The sequence below is a fragment of the Equus asinus genome, chromosome 6 (genome assembly GCF_041296235.1).
Source record: "Equus asinus isolate D_3611 breed Donkey chromosome 6, EquAss-T2T_v2, whole genome shotgun sequence".
Classification (NCBI taxonomy): domain Eukaryota; kingdom Metazoa; phylum Chordata; class Mammalia; order Perissodactyla; family Equidae; genus Equus; species Equus asinus.
The window spans coordinates 87,069,715-87,084,932 of record NC_091795.1 but is presented as its reverse complement, the minus strand read 5'-3'; the positions used below and the strand labels follow the sequence as shown (position 1 = coordinate 87,084,932).

The 15,218-nt window shown below is 39.2% G+C and overlaps 1 long non-coding RNA gene across 1 annotated transcript; it reads right to left on the bottom strand.

Annotated features, from left to right (window-relative positions):
* Window positions 1-8,823: 8,823 nt before the first annotated feature.
* Window positions 8,824-12,545, bottom strand: LOC123286286 (uncharacterized). The gene is made up of 3 exons (XR_011504306.1): window positions 12,378-12,545; window positions 11,999-12,088; window positions 8,824-9,178 (listed from the first exon to the last, which is right to left on the bottom strand). It is a non-coding gene; the product is annotated as an uncharacterized lncRNA (long non-coding RNA).
* Between the last annotated feature and the right edge of the window lie 2,673 nt (window positions 12,546-15,218).

Genomic DNA, 15,218 nt, shown 5'->3' with positions numbered 1-15,218 from the left:
TCAGTGAAGTGAGAAACCGTGTCCTGCTGGCGTGGTCAGAGACGGTGCAAGGAAGCAGTGAAACCTGAATGCAACTGCAATAGGTGCAAGGAATTCAAAGACACAGGACCTTCTGAGAGGCCAGGTACTGGTTCCTAGGGGTCAGAGAAACGTGAGAGATATTTCCTAACTGAAGAAACTGGACTGGCTGAAGTAGAAGGTTTCTGTTGCACATTTTTTCTTAAACTGAGAAATGTTTACTCTTGGGAGTACTTGGCGAGGTGCCAGGGGTATAAAAACTCAGGATAAAATAATGAAATGACTTTCTGGGGTAACAATATTAATAAATGGTCATTTAAGATGTGTGTGTATTCGTGGAATAGAATGCAAAATATACATGAATGTTTAAGATATAATAGGAAACTTCAAAGACGTGCCTTGTTTGGCCTCCACAGTCACAGCATCTCCATGGCTGCCACCACATCACATTCTCTTCTCTATACGTTGAAGAACATACTTATGGGAAGGAAGAAGCCCTGCTCTGCCAAGAAAATGAGATACACATCAGGAATGCTGATTTGCGTCATTATATGAAAGATTAAATGACACATTAAGGATGTCAGTTCCACTGATGACATTGGAGGAAATGGGGCGGGAGTGAGTATTTGTGAGCTGAGCGGGGACGCACAGAAGCAGGCAGATGGCTACATTTCTGAGTCTCACTGGTTGTGGATGGGGGGATGTGGACAGTACACAGGCCTTTATCTGAAGGCCAAGGGTGAATATGACAATTGACAAATAAAAATGGCAAGCAATAGGATATATTGGAGAATATGAGGAAGCCACTTGGTAAACCTAATTCGGCCTGACCTTGTCTTTCCAAAAGGGCCTGACCGAGGCCATTGAGCATGCATTATATACCTGCTTTAGATATTCCCTATGGCAAGAGCAAAGGCCTTTGAGATAAAGGTGCAACTTCCCTCCCCCTCCCAATGTTGGCATTTCCTTAAGGATTAAGCATCTTTCCTTAGGCTAGGAACTGATTGCTGCGCTCACCTGTGACCACCCAGCTTGAGACAATAGACAATAGACTTGTCTCCTGCTATGCCCTCCGAGATAGCAGACCCACTACCTGCTGTGTCCATCAAGCGCTGTGCCGACAGGGCAATCTTGTGACTATTGTGGGAGGGAGCTTTCCATGTGTGAAACATCCTGTTTGGGGGTATATAACCACTCTGTATACCTCACTTCTTTGGTGCCCTTTCTTCCTTTGGGAAAAAAGGTCCTGGGTCATGGTCCTCAGATTTTAGCTCAGAATAAACTCTCCCAAATTTTCATTTATAGATTGGTTATGGATTATTTTCGTTGACAAAATGTAACAAAGGCCAAAAGGAATGGATACAGGCAAGATAGACGTACAATGTAGTGGAGCAAGTAAGAGTTATCAGGCATATGTGCTTTGGGTACTGCACAGTGGAAGTGCTTAGACAAGAACGTCAGAGTCCGAGGAGCAGTGGGAACAAGTTGGGGCTCAGGCTCAATTCTCCCTGGGGAGGAGTGTTTCCTTTCCACACTGGTGTCGGTCTAGCATTAAGAGGACATGGAGATCACCACTCGTAGTTTTCTCTTGCTGCCAAGTCACAGGGAAGGGTGAGACGGGGAGATGCAGCCATCTGGATGGGCCCAGACTTAAATTACTAATCATGGCCTGAAGGCAGAGGAAGAGAGGAACTATTAGGGATGATCTCTGCTCTGGGGGAAGGAGTGCTGGTCTTTTCATCTAGATATTCTGGGGAATTCCAAGTTAGGTTTTTGCTGGGATGCATCTCCCCAGGTACACCCTCAAGTGGGTAGTAAAATGACTCCTAGGCAGACCTAGGTTGCAGTCACGGGAATTTTGCCTGACTCCTCTGCCTCGCTCCACCTCACTTGCATCCTGGAGGAGGGCATGGCTCTGTGTGAGCAGGGACAATTCTCTAGGCCAAGTTTAAATGGTTCTGAACACAAAGCATCCAGTAAAGCTCAAGACCACTGCCCAATAGATATATAATGTGAGCCACACTCATGAGCCACATATGTAACTTTAAATTTTCTAGCAGCCACATGAAAAATGTAAAATGAAACAAGTGAAATTCAAATATGTAATCAGTATAAAAATTGTTGTGATATTTTATGTTCTTTTTTTTCTAACTCTTTGTTGTACTAAGTTACACATACAGCGTATCTCAATTTGGGCTAGCCACACTTCCCATGTGTAATAGCCACATGAGTTTAATGGCTAATATATTGGACAGGACACTTCCAGACTGTTTGATCTTATAATCACAGTAATGCCTCCTGGGCATTCCTGTGGTCACCGAGGTCCAGAAATACCAAGTCGCTTGCCAGAGCTCACACAATGTGTCAGGGTCAGAGCCAAGACTACATCAGAACTCTCTCCACTCTAATCAAGTGTTCTTTCAAACACAATGTATTCTCACTTCTCCCTTCACTGTCACAGCTAAACCATCAGTGGGCTCTCAATTCTTTCTTCAGAGCCTTCTCACGTTATTCTTTCTTCTCTCCATTCTGGCTGCCACCATCCTACTCAGGCCCTAGACTATTGCAATAATCTCCTAATTGTTGTGCTTGCTTTTGGTCTCCCCTTCCAGCCTTTCCAGAAAAACCTGAATTTATCACAGCTCCGATTAAAATAACTCTGCTGCTGAAAGCAATGATTCTCTATTTTTCAAAAATAGACTTTATTTTTTAGAGTTTTAGGACACAGAAAAATTAAGTAGAAAGTACCAAAAACGTCCATATACCCCCTCCACGCACCTCCCAGTTTCCCCCATTAACATCTTGCGTTGGGATGGTACATTTGTTTCAATTATGATTAAATATTGACACATTATTATTAACTGAAGTCCATAGTTTACATTGGGGCTCACTCTTTGTGTTGTACAGTTCCTGGCGTTTTGACAAATGCATAATGTCATGTGTCCACCATGACAGTGTCACAGAGGATAGTTTCACTGCTCTAAAATCACCTGTGCTCTCCACCTGTTCATTCCAACCTCTCCTTCTCCCAAAACCCTTTACAGCTACTGAACTTTTGGCTGTCTCTATAGTGTTGCCTTTTCCAGAACATCATATAGTTGGAACCATACAGTACATGGGTTTTTTCAGACTGGTTTTGTTCAGTTAATAATATGCATTTAAGTTTCCTCCATGTATTTTAGTGGCTTGATAGCTAATCTCTTCTCATCATTAAATAATATTTTGTTGTATAGATGTACCCTAGTTGGTTTATCCATTCACCTACTAAAGGACATCTTGCTTGCTTCCAAGTTTCGATACTTTTGAATAAAGCTGTTATAAATATTTATGTGCAAGTTTTTGTGTGGATTCTCTATTTTTAAAAGATTAAAATATAATTCAAGACTCTTCGTGCTATGGGATTAACAAATATCTCCATAACTTTTTTACACAAATGCTTTCACCCTCCAACTTGTTCTTTCTTAAAACCTGTTTTGGCTATTTGAAGTCTTTTGCATCATCATATAAATTTTAGAATCAGCTTGTCAATTTCTACAAAAACACCTTCTGTTTCTTATGTTGAGATTGCATTAAATCAGTAGATCAATGTACAGATAATTGATAGCAACAATGTTAAGTCTTCTGACCCATGAACAGATATTTCTCTCCACCTGTTCAGGTCTTCTTTACTTTCTCTCAGCAGTGTTTTATAGTTTTCAGGGTATCATCTTGCACATCTTTTGGCAGATTTATCCCTACGCATTTCATATTTTTATGCTCTTATAAATGGTATTGCATTTTCTTTAAATTTCTGATTGCTGCTAGTATGTAGAGATACAATTGATTTTTGTATATTGAACTCTTTTTCCATAACCTTAATAAACTCAGTTAGTTCTTCGAGCTTTTTAATAGATTATATCAAATTTTCTATATAGAAGATCATGTCATCTGAGAATAACGACAGAATTGCTTTTTCCTTTCTAATCTGGATGACACTTATTTACACTTTCTTGCACTGGCTGGAATCTCTAGTACAGACTTTAATAGAAGTGGCTAGAGCAGTCATCCTTGTCTTGCTCCTGAGTCTTTCTCCAGTAAGTATGATGTCAGCTGTAGGTTTTTCATTAGTGTCCTTTATCAAACCGAAGAAGTTCCCTTCTATTCCTTGTTTACTGAGAAAGTTTTTATCAGGAATGGATGTTGCTTTCTGTTTTTTTTAATTCTTTTTCCATTTTTGTTGAGGTCATTATATTTCTTTTCCTTTTTAGTTTGTTAATATGGTGAATTACATTGATTTTTTTTTTAAGATTTTATTTTTTTTCCTTTTTCTCCCCAAAGCCCCCCAGTACATAGTTGTATATTCTTTGTTGTGGGTCCTTCTAATTGTGGCATGTGGGACGCCGCCTCAGCGTGGTTTGATGAGCAGTGTCATGTCCGCGCCCAGGACTCGAACAAGCTGAACACTAGGCCGCCTGCAGCGGAGCGCGCGAACTTAACCACTAGGCCATGGGGCCAGCCCCAGAATTACATTGATTTTTTTAATGTTAAGCCAAGCTTAAATTTCTTGGATAAATTAATTTAGTCATGATGTATTCAATATACTGCAGTTTTGTGGAGAATTTTCACACATATATTCAATATATATTGATCAGTGGTTTTCTTGTAACTTCTTTGTCTAGCTGTGATAGTAAGATAAAGCTGACCTCATAGAATGAGTTTGGTAGTATTATCTCCTTTTCAATATTCTGGAAGAGAATATACAGAATTGGCAATATTTCTTTCTTAAATATTTGGTAGAATTCACCAGTGAAATCAACTTGTCCTGGAGCTTTTTCTGAGAGAAGGTTTTTAACTATAAATTCAATTTTTTAAATAGATATAGGGCTATTTAGGTAATGTAATCTTTATTGAGTGAGCTGGTAGTTTGTGTCTTTATTGACATAAACATGCTCATATCATTCCCTAATTATCTTTTTAGTATCTGCAGAATCTCTCGTGAATGACACCTTTCTCATCCCATAAAGTTGTACTTTGAGTCTTCTCTTTTTTTTCTCCCTCGCCAGTCTGACTAGAGGTTGACTGATCTCAATATTATTCTCAAAGAATCTGTTTCAGGTCTCATTGATTTCCCAAACTGTTTTTCTGATACTAATTTCATTTTCTTCTGCTCTAATCTTTACTATTTCCTTTGTTCTACTTACTTTGTTTCATTTCTTCTTCTTTTTCTAGCTTCTTAGCTTGGAAATTGAGGTCATTCATGTGAGACCCTTCTTCTATTTTGACATAGGCACTTAATGCTGTAAATTTCCCCTAATTGCTGCTTACATAGCCTCTCACAAATTTTAATAAGTTGTACATACATTTTTGTTTAGTTCAAAACACTTCCTTTTCCCTTTTGAATGCTTCCTTAATTCACGTTACCTATAAATGTGTTATTTAATTTCCAAATATTTGGAGATTTTCCTGAGGTCTTTTCATCATTGATTTTTAATTTAATTCCACTGTGGAATCCTTTACTCTTGCTTTTCATCCCCCAATTTTCTGTTTCTAAAGCAACTGTACTTTCTTACTTGTGACTTTATACCTTTTTCCACTTGTCTGGCTAGCAAACTCCTATGCATTCTCCAATGCCCCACTCAGATATGATGTCCTCTGTAAAGCCTTCCCAAACTCTGTCAGGTGAACTTTGTACCTTTCTCTTTTGTGCCTGCAAAGCCCTTTCCACATACTCACCTAAGATTTCTTGTCACACTGGGCTACAATTAGGAGTTTAACTTTGTCTCCTTCACTAGACTCAGGTCGTCAAGTGCAGTGGTGAAGTTCCATGCAGGTTTGTCTCTACAGAGCCTGGCACACAGCAGCTTCTAGAATGAATGAATGAATGAGTGAATGAATGAATGGAGTCAGTGACAGAGCCACTTAGTTTTGAGTCCTCCTCTGTTCATCCCTCCAGCTCCTAGAATGACTCGGTTACTGAAATCAAAGAGATGTGAATATCAAGAGAGAGGGGGAGGCATAAAGAAGTTTCTTTGTGTGAAAGAAGCAGGGACACGAAGCAGGCCCTCTCAGGTGTGGCAGGATGCCTGCTTTATGTCGGGGTTTACTCTGTGCCTGCAGGAGCTGGGCTGGTGCTTAGAGGCCAGGCTGGGGCCTTACCTACGCAGATGGTAACCAGGCCTGCCTGTGAGTGAGTGCGGCAGACACAAAGCAGAAGCACACAGGTGCTCCCCACTCCAGCTGTGGGAAACCTCTGGGCTGGACACGGGGAAATGATGTCTGCACCAGGCTTGGGCCTGAGTGTGCAGCACAGTGTGTGTGCATGTGTGTGGAGAGGGGCAGGAGGAGGGGGAGTGGACGGAGACGAATGACGACTAAATCTGTATTCCCCCAGAAAGAAGAACCAGCAGATTCCTTCTTCCCATCCCTGGCTGCACTCAAATCACAGACTTTCTTAGCGATTTGCTCTAAAAGCACATCATCTTCCCTAAAATCAATCTCTACCTGTCAGTGACTAAGACTATCATAGAAATTTGCACTTTTATAGCATTCCATAGCAGAAAAGGAGGCTCCCTCTGTAACATTACATGCCCATGTAGGAAATTTTCTTTATAAAAAGAGATCAGAATACCAAGCTTCAATGGAGGATTTCAAACATCGGCCAGCAAACAAGGCAAATATACAGTAGCCTTTCCATGGAAATGAATGACTTGACTGGGGAGGCTCAACCTTTGTATGTCTCTCTCTGCAGCCCCATCCCCCATGTTTCTGCACAAGCCCCCTACTCCTGAAATACCAGACCTCTTAGATCTCTGGGGAAAAAAAACAACAAGCTCTGTATGTTCCCAAGGTTTTGATCAATATGCAAGACATTCAAGAATCGTCCTGCAAAAAGGGCTGCTGATCTGATTTGACCCCTCCAATAACTGATGAACACGATCTAGTCCATATCTGGAAAAGCTTTTAGCTCTTTTGTTCAAAGATCAGTTGAGGATAATTGGGCCCACACTGTAGCATGAGGACTTGACAGAGTTTACCCTGGTCCTTACAGATGACAGAGGCTGAAGGACATGCGTACCTACTGACCTCAGTCCCCAGTGGCCCCTCGCTAAGGATCTGGTGAGAACCCTTAACCAGTGTGGCTGGGTTCAGGTGTGTGTGAATCCTCGTGTGTGTGGTTTATGCTGGAGTTCCATGGAGTCAGCCTGGAGCTGTCTGCTCCTTCCTCTGAGCTCAGTGTTTGAAAACTTAGATGGCATCTGTTGATTCCAGAGGAGTATAGCTTTCCTCCAGTGTGCTCCGCAGAGTGATGGCTGTATTTCTGAGATCGCTCAGGGACCAGATCTTTTGTCTGATACTCTCTCAGAGACGATGAGGCCTAGATTTGGAAGCAGCCCTAAGCCAGGCAGTGGGCAGCAGCCTTATACTCTGAGATGGAGTTAGTTTGCATTGAAATAGCTCACTCTGGGCTCTGAAATGCAAGAGAGGCAAGCCTTTTTGAGTTTGACCCTAGCAGACTGAGTACCTGTTCTTCAAGATCCCAACCTTGAACTTGTGGCCTCTTTTTCCATCCCCTACTCCTGAAGAGAATCTTTTATTTCCTTCTGCTGATACTTTTATTTTTTGATGGTTTTACTGAGAAAACTGATTTGGCGTCTACAGCCAACAATAAATTCAAATCTATGATGTGACATGATTTTCCATACAGGGCGGAGATCGCCAGTAAAGCAACAATAAAGGGTCTTTGACAAAGCAGCTCTTTACCAAATATTTGCTTCATTTACTTATTCATTCATTCATCAAACATTTCCTGTGTTCTTGCTTTTTGTCAGACACCATGCTAGGCATTGGGGACACAGAGATGAACAGACTCCTGCCTTCAGGGAGTTCATAGCACAGTGGAATGGCAGACATCTAAGCAAGGCAGTATATTACATTGTCGGATGAGCTATGCTAACCATCTGTGGAGGGCACAGTGGGATTCTGGGGTAGTGGTCTGGTCTAGAGTTGGGAGTGGAGGATGGAAGGACTGTGAAGAGAAAGCATTGTTATCAGATTCAACTAAACTTAAGTCAAAGCTCTGGCCCTGCCCCTTACTAGCTGTGAGATGTTAGGAAAATCCCTTAACCTCTCTGAGCTTTAGCTTTATTATCTGTGAAATCAAAATAAATACAACGGACTTTTTCAGAAGATGAAATGAGATCATATTTATAAAACACTTAGCACTCTTGCTGACACCTGGTAAGTGTTCAAATAAATGTGACCTATCCATTAATTTTATCATTATTATTTTCTACGTAGTCTGGGTCAACTTCTGACATACTAGAAGAGGATCTGAGCTAAAGATGAGATATGGGGAGGCAGACAGAGACTTCCTATCCAGATTACAGAGAAGACCTATGTTCTGTTTATTGGAGCCTGTCAGCCTGCCTCAATTTGCTATAAAATCCACTTCTCTTCCAGTTACTGGTTGGGAAATTCTACCCCGAGTTGTCAGTTTATGAGGTGTACTGCAGGGGCAAGGCTGAGAATGGTCCCACCATGGCCACCTTATCTGGTTCTCTGCCTTGGCAATGCCCAGTTCCTCAATTCCCTTTTCATTATGCACTCAGAGTTTAAAGCAGAGAAGACTGCATTTCCTCTTGTCACTGGCATGACTGTGTCTGTCTCCTGGACAAGTGCCAGTTGTAAATGGCCCCTAATTTTCTCCTGTTAATACTGTGTCTGCATGTATGCCTATCTCAGCCTTTGTTTAAATATTAAGAAGGAGTGAGTCCAGACAGTGAGCGCACAGAAATTTAGACACTTGGCCAAAAAAAAGAGTCTGGCTGATATAAAATACAGTGGTGAATAAATATTCAGAATCTGAGAAGATGTTAAGATTCATTCAATTTTTCTTCACCCACAGATTTATTCAATACGGTGGGGGGGGGGGGAGCATGTGATGCCCAGATAGAGAACCAGTGATAGTTTTTACACATAATCTGTTCATAAGTGCCTCCAAGATGGAAATGTGTCCTTAGCCCCTCCTTTCCTTCAGTATCCCAGCAAGGATGGAGAGAATGGGAAGGCAGGTTTCTTCAGAGATCTGCTTTGGGTCACCTGGGAGGCTGGAGTCACTTGTAGTAATAGTCCCAGAAGCACACTTTCCATCGTCTCTGGATCCTGAGCCAAAGTATCAGGGCTAGAAAGGACAACAGTATCCATCCATTCATTCGTTTAACCAGCATTAATGGCATGCCCATTTGCCTATAAAACCCTGTGTAAATTTCTATAAGAAATACAGAAATGAATAAAATCAACCTTTGTCTCTAGGGAGTTCATGGTCTGACGGAGGACACATATCATTCTAACACCAGATACAAACAGATGAAAAAAGGACGAGTCAAGGTTATTAAGAGAGCCCAATGTTTATCATGTGATCGTTATTAAATGCCCCATCAATGGCTCAGTTATTAAAGAGCAGACAGAGTATTTACTATACAACTTTACCAATTAGAAACAAATGGCAACTTGAATTAGAAGTATAAAGTTTAAACCAGATAGTTTGCCTGATATTTCTATTCCAATAGAAATATTTCCATATGACTGTATATACTCAGATCTTCATAACTAGTATTTCCAGAACATTTTACAATAAATAAAATCCTTTTTGTGTCAGCTTCTGTGGATAGAGCCAGCCTTAAACACATAGTCCTCTACACTAACATATATATTTAGATTTGGAGATGCATTGACTTGTAAGGTCGCAACAACTTCCAAATTATTCAGATAGTGGAATGACGGTAAAACCCATTGTTGTAAAAATCAAACTTCAAAACATTTCTCTTTTCCTCAAATTAGAGGTACAGCATATCTGGAGCACAGTATATCAAAAGTATGGCCTAATATCTGAGGAAAATAGAGATTCCTAAGACACATAGAAAAAGAGATTTTTTTAGAATAGCTGATGTATTAGGTTTAAACTTGAAGACTACTAAAATCTTCAAGTTTATCGCTAGCTTACACCACACATCAAATCCGATCCTGAAAAGTAAAGGACCCAATGTCTGCAGCCTGAGTCAACAGGGGAAAAAATCTCCAAAAAATTTAGAGGCATCATATTTGCTCAAAGTGTAAACTATTTGTACATCATTCTTCTTCACTCTAAGTCCTGAGGCTTCTACTAGCAGACATTTGACACCACGCCTTGAGCAAAAGACGGGAAGAGAAGGACTTGAAAGGGAACAGAACGATATTTTTTTCCTAAATGGAACATAATTCTGGCAGATTTTTTCCTACTTAGCTGGGATTTTTGAGGTTTGACACTGATTAAGCAGATGTAAGACAAATACTTGCCACACTGCGTTCTGTGAGATAAAAGTGGTTTTAAAAGGAATATCAAGTACAAGTGTAAACGGTGCACACTCCTCCCGAAATCAGCCTTGTAACCTTGTTTGATATGATATATTTAAAACAGCTGGTATAAAATCAATGGAGGAGAAAGAAAGGACAAAACATTTTGATAAATTTAAATTAGCATTAACTGTTAGAAACACCAACGAAAATAAAAATCTATTTGAGAGAATTGAAAAGCAAAGTAGATTAAATTACTAAATACCAATAACAAGAAAGATATTCAGAAGGAAGATAAGGATATTGATTAATCTTGGATTGTGTTAACTAAAGTATGAATGATACAAAATTGTGGAGTGAGCACCAAAAGATTAGCAATAAAATGTATAATTTTCAACCCACTGGAAGAAGAAATAGAAACAAGAAAATGACCTATCCCATAAAAGCAGGAAAGGAGGAAAAAGAGAAAAGAAAACACCATGACAAATCGAAAATACAATATTGCTGAAAAATGTCAACATAGAAAGTTAAATATTTAAAACTGAATTACAGTGAGAGCAATATATATCTACATATACTGGACATTATAGTTGTAGTTGTAGTCACGTTTGTATAACTAATTCTTTTTGGCATCCAGCATCTAAGGAGTTCTTAGAAGAAAATTTAAAATCTTACATTTATATATTTTAAAAAACAAATATTAAAAATTAATAATATAGGTTTTAAGTTTACAAAGAAAGTAGTAAATCTAGAGATAATATTGGGAACTCAAACAGAGGTAAGGGAAATATTTATAAAATAAAACAAAGAAAATTATAGAGATTCCTGACAAACCTAAAAGATAATTAATTGGAATATCAGAAAAAAGGAAAAATACAAAGAAAGAAGGAAGAAGGAAATGAATGAATAAAATAAATGAACCTCTGGCAAGGTTAATCAGGGAAAAAAAGTAAAAGAAAGAAAGCAGACATACACAAATAGTATAAGGAACGTAAATTATGCCATAACTATAAATAGAATTAAAAATGACATTATAAAAGTGTATTCCAAATAATTTTGTGGTAATAACTTTAAAAATATAATAAAATGTTAATTGACTCAAAAATATATTAAATCTTAAATTCACGTATAACTATTAAACAAATTGTACAGTCAAAAACATAAAATTTCCAAACCAAAACACACGTCAAAGAGTTTTATCAAACCTTCAAATAACAGCTAATTCATATTTTATTCAAAATTTACGATAAAAAAATGCATATCTTATTTCATTAGGCTAGTATAAACTTAATTCAAAAATAGGATCATTAAGAAAATTATAGCCAATCTCACTTATGAATATAGATGTGACTGTCCTACATGAAATATTAACAAATCAAAACCGGCAGCATGTATTTTTAAAATGCATTATGACAAAGTGGAATTTATTCCAAAAATGCAAGTGTTTTTTCACACACAAAAATATAATAATGGAATTTATCACATTAACACATTAAATGAGAAATATGTTTAATAGCGGTATTAAAATGTATTCATTAGAATACCACAATCCACTCGTGATTTTTTAAACAACAACAAAAAATACTTACCTAGGAGCAAAACGTGGCTAACCTAACTTGACAAAAAATATCTAAAACAAAAGCCATACTAACACAGAAGTCCTACTTACTGGTGAGTTTTAGCAGTAGTCCCATTGAAGTCAGAAACAAGACAAAGTGACTCACTATGACAATCTTTAGCTCACATTATACAGGAGGACCTAGTCAGTGAAATAAAACAAGAAAAACAAATGTGTTTAGGAGAAAATCCTTTGATGATGTCACAGATGTCTCTCTAGAAAACACAACAGGATCAATAGACAGCAGAAGTAAGCAATAGGTGAGATATCTTCCATTTGCACTTCCACGCTCACTCTCCACCCTTCTCCACTTTCTGTGCCCTATGAGACCAACTTCTGTGAGCTTCAGATGGATTTGACCAGTGGTGAGAGGGAGAGCAGGTCAAAGGCAGGAGATGGATCAGGAGAAAGCGAGGCCAGGGGATTATACCTCCAACTCTGCTTCACCACTGGCCAGCTGATCTCCACCAATGTCTTAACACTTGTCAGGCAGACTCTCATAGGGACCACCCTGTCTCCGGGTTCAGTCATTTCTCTCTCCTCTGACTCTTCAGGTAGAGAATGGGTAGTGGAGTCCAGCCACTACCAGCTGCAGGCTGCCGCATTGTCTCTTATGATTTCATATACCCTGCTCACACCTCTATAAATAGCCCCTTGACTAAACTCTTCTCAAATTATCCTAATCTAAGTGTTCCATCTATTTCTTGCTGACATACTGATTTATACAAGCGTGTTGAACACAAGATCAGCAAATACAAATCAATATTCTTTCTATCAACTGACAGCAACCAATCAAAATATGACTTTTAAAACTCCAGGAAATTAGTCTGGCAAAGAAAATGTATAAAATATTTCAAAAGAAATAATTTAAAATTTACTAAAGAATATCGAAGACAACTAATTATGAAATGGAATCATTCACGTCAATTCTAAAATGCATGGGGAATTATGAACATCTAAGAAAAGCTAAACATCTTTGGAGGAGAAAGGAAGACAAGAAGCAGATCAAGAGGAAAAGGAGGAGGAACAGTAATTTTTCATACCAGATAGCAGGATGTACTTTAAAGCTAGAATAATTATAAAAGTAATGTATTTGCATAAGGGGGGATTAAGAGAACAAAAAAGCCCAGAAGTAAATTTGCACATTAATGATGACTTGCTTTATAACAAAAATCACATGATAAATCACTAGGGAAAGATAGTCTATTTTATGAAAGGCATTAGGTAATAGGCTATCCATATAGGGGCAAAACTAATGACCTTGTCTAAATAGTAGCAAAAAATAACACAAATATAAAAAACAAACTTTAAACTGCTAACAAAATAGAAGACCATCTTTATTATCTATGCGTCGAAAGGTGTTTTCAAACACTACACCAAAAGAAAAATTCATAAATTAAAAGATCACCTCATTCTACCTTCATGCTGACTCTATAAACTAAGAAAAAAGGTATCATTGTATCTTTTTACTTCTGAGGAAGTCCTATGTAACTTTCTCTAGGTGACACAGATAAAATTTTATTCCAGGTCTCCTGACCAAAACTTCAGTGCTTTGGAAAACCTTGCTACTTTCCCCTTTTCTCTTATCCGTAAGAGCCTGTCAGTCACTTAGCTTTGAAAGCTCCTTGATCATTTGTTCGACTATTTAAGGAGGATCTAGAGTAGATGGAGAGGTGCTTGAAGCAAGCTCACGCATGTGTTCCCAGAAGAGTGCCCCAGGAAGGTTGAGAGCAGAGAGGAAGGACAGGGTCCTGTGTCTGAGACAGGGCTGAGGGATGCCAACCCTGAAGTTTCCTGCCACATCAGGGAAGAGACGCCTGCTGTCAGGACCACCATCCTTCCAGCCCTGGATTCTTTCGCTAATTGGGACGCCAAGAGGTGCATTGGAGGAGAACTGGATTAAGGCTAGATACCTGAACAGAATAGCTTCCTTCTTAACACAGAATGCACATTTTGCCTCTGAATTGATTCAAAACTCTTTTGGGCCCATCGCTACAACATCAAATTTCCAAAATTCACTCCCCATTGTGTGAGGCAGTACCTCTTCATCTGCCACAAAACTCTCTTTAACCTTTAAGTGTCAAGGTTTTCAAGGTACAGAATGTGGAAACTAGGTTGAAGGCAGAACGTCAAGCCTCCTCGTTATTTGATCATCTCTTCCCACCTGCAGGCCTGGGTTCTAAGTTCTAGCATATTCTATGCCTAGGAATCCCCCCCATCATTCTCTTATACCTGCCTGATTGTGGTGGAGCATCTCAGCTATAACTGAGCACCTGTTTTTGAGGGTAAGCATAAGAGACAAGTCTCACTCTATGATCTGGACAGGGCTAAGACACATCCCATGGTTACTATAGCGGGAAAAACATCACGAAGGAGGGAAAGTTGGTGGGGACCTTGAACAAAGCCAGAATCAAAGCCTGCCTTTCGGGATTTCTTGCAGGTGTGTTTGAAGGCTTTGTGCCTACCATCAGGAACTGTGAAACGTGGCTAGCAATTTGTTTTCATTCTTTGTTTGGTTGTGTCTAATGATGTCAAAACAACCTGTCAGTTCAACACGAAGATTTTAGCTGGTTCATTGGAGATACTCACTTACTGTTTGACACTGCAGAGACAGGAAAACTGGGAGCTGGACCGCCCTCTCCCTCCCTCGCCTCCCTCCAGCTACCTCAAATGTGTTTGCTGGTTTATGTTCCTTGATTGCAAGTTATTAGAGAGGGAGCTCAATCCAAAACAGAGTGGCTTTGCTGCTCATGGTTATCTGATCTCCATTATCATTCACAATGAGTCCTACTGTGGCTGAAAAATGCCCACTACTTTATGAAACTCAATGTACTTGATTATATCTATTGTTGGTCTATGGTTGGATGAAGATAATCATCACAATAATTATTAGATCACTTCCAATAATAAGAATTTGCTCATTATCATCATCTTTAGCTTCAAATCATTAGATAAACACTGACCTGATCCTTTAAACACCCTCAGCTTGGCCTATTCACATTGGTCAACTGCTACATACATTAATCTTAGAACATAGCAAGGGAAAAATCCACTTCCTGTAGCTATGTTCAGTAATGACAATCTTCTAAGGTTGTGGCTGCCGTTTATCTGCAGCCACCTTCCTTCCAGCATTCAACTGACTGAATACCTACTTATACCACTGCTGGGTGGTGAGAGATGCTAAAGGGTGCAATGCATATAAAATAACAAATCATCTTCCAATGCATGTTTGCAAATAAAAGTAGGTTTCTGAGTGTGTAGGGTTTCATTG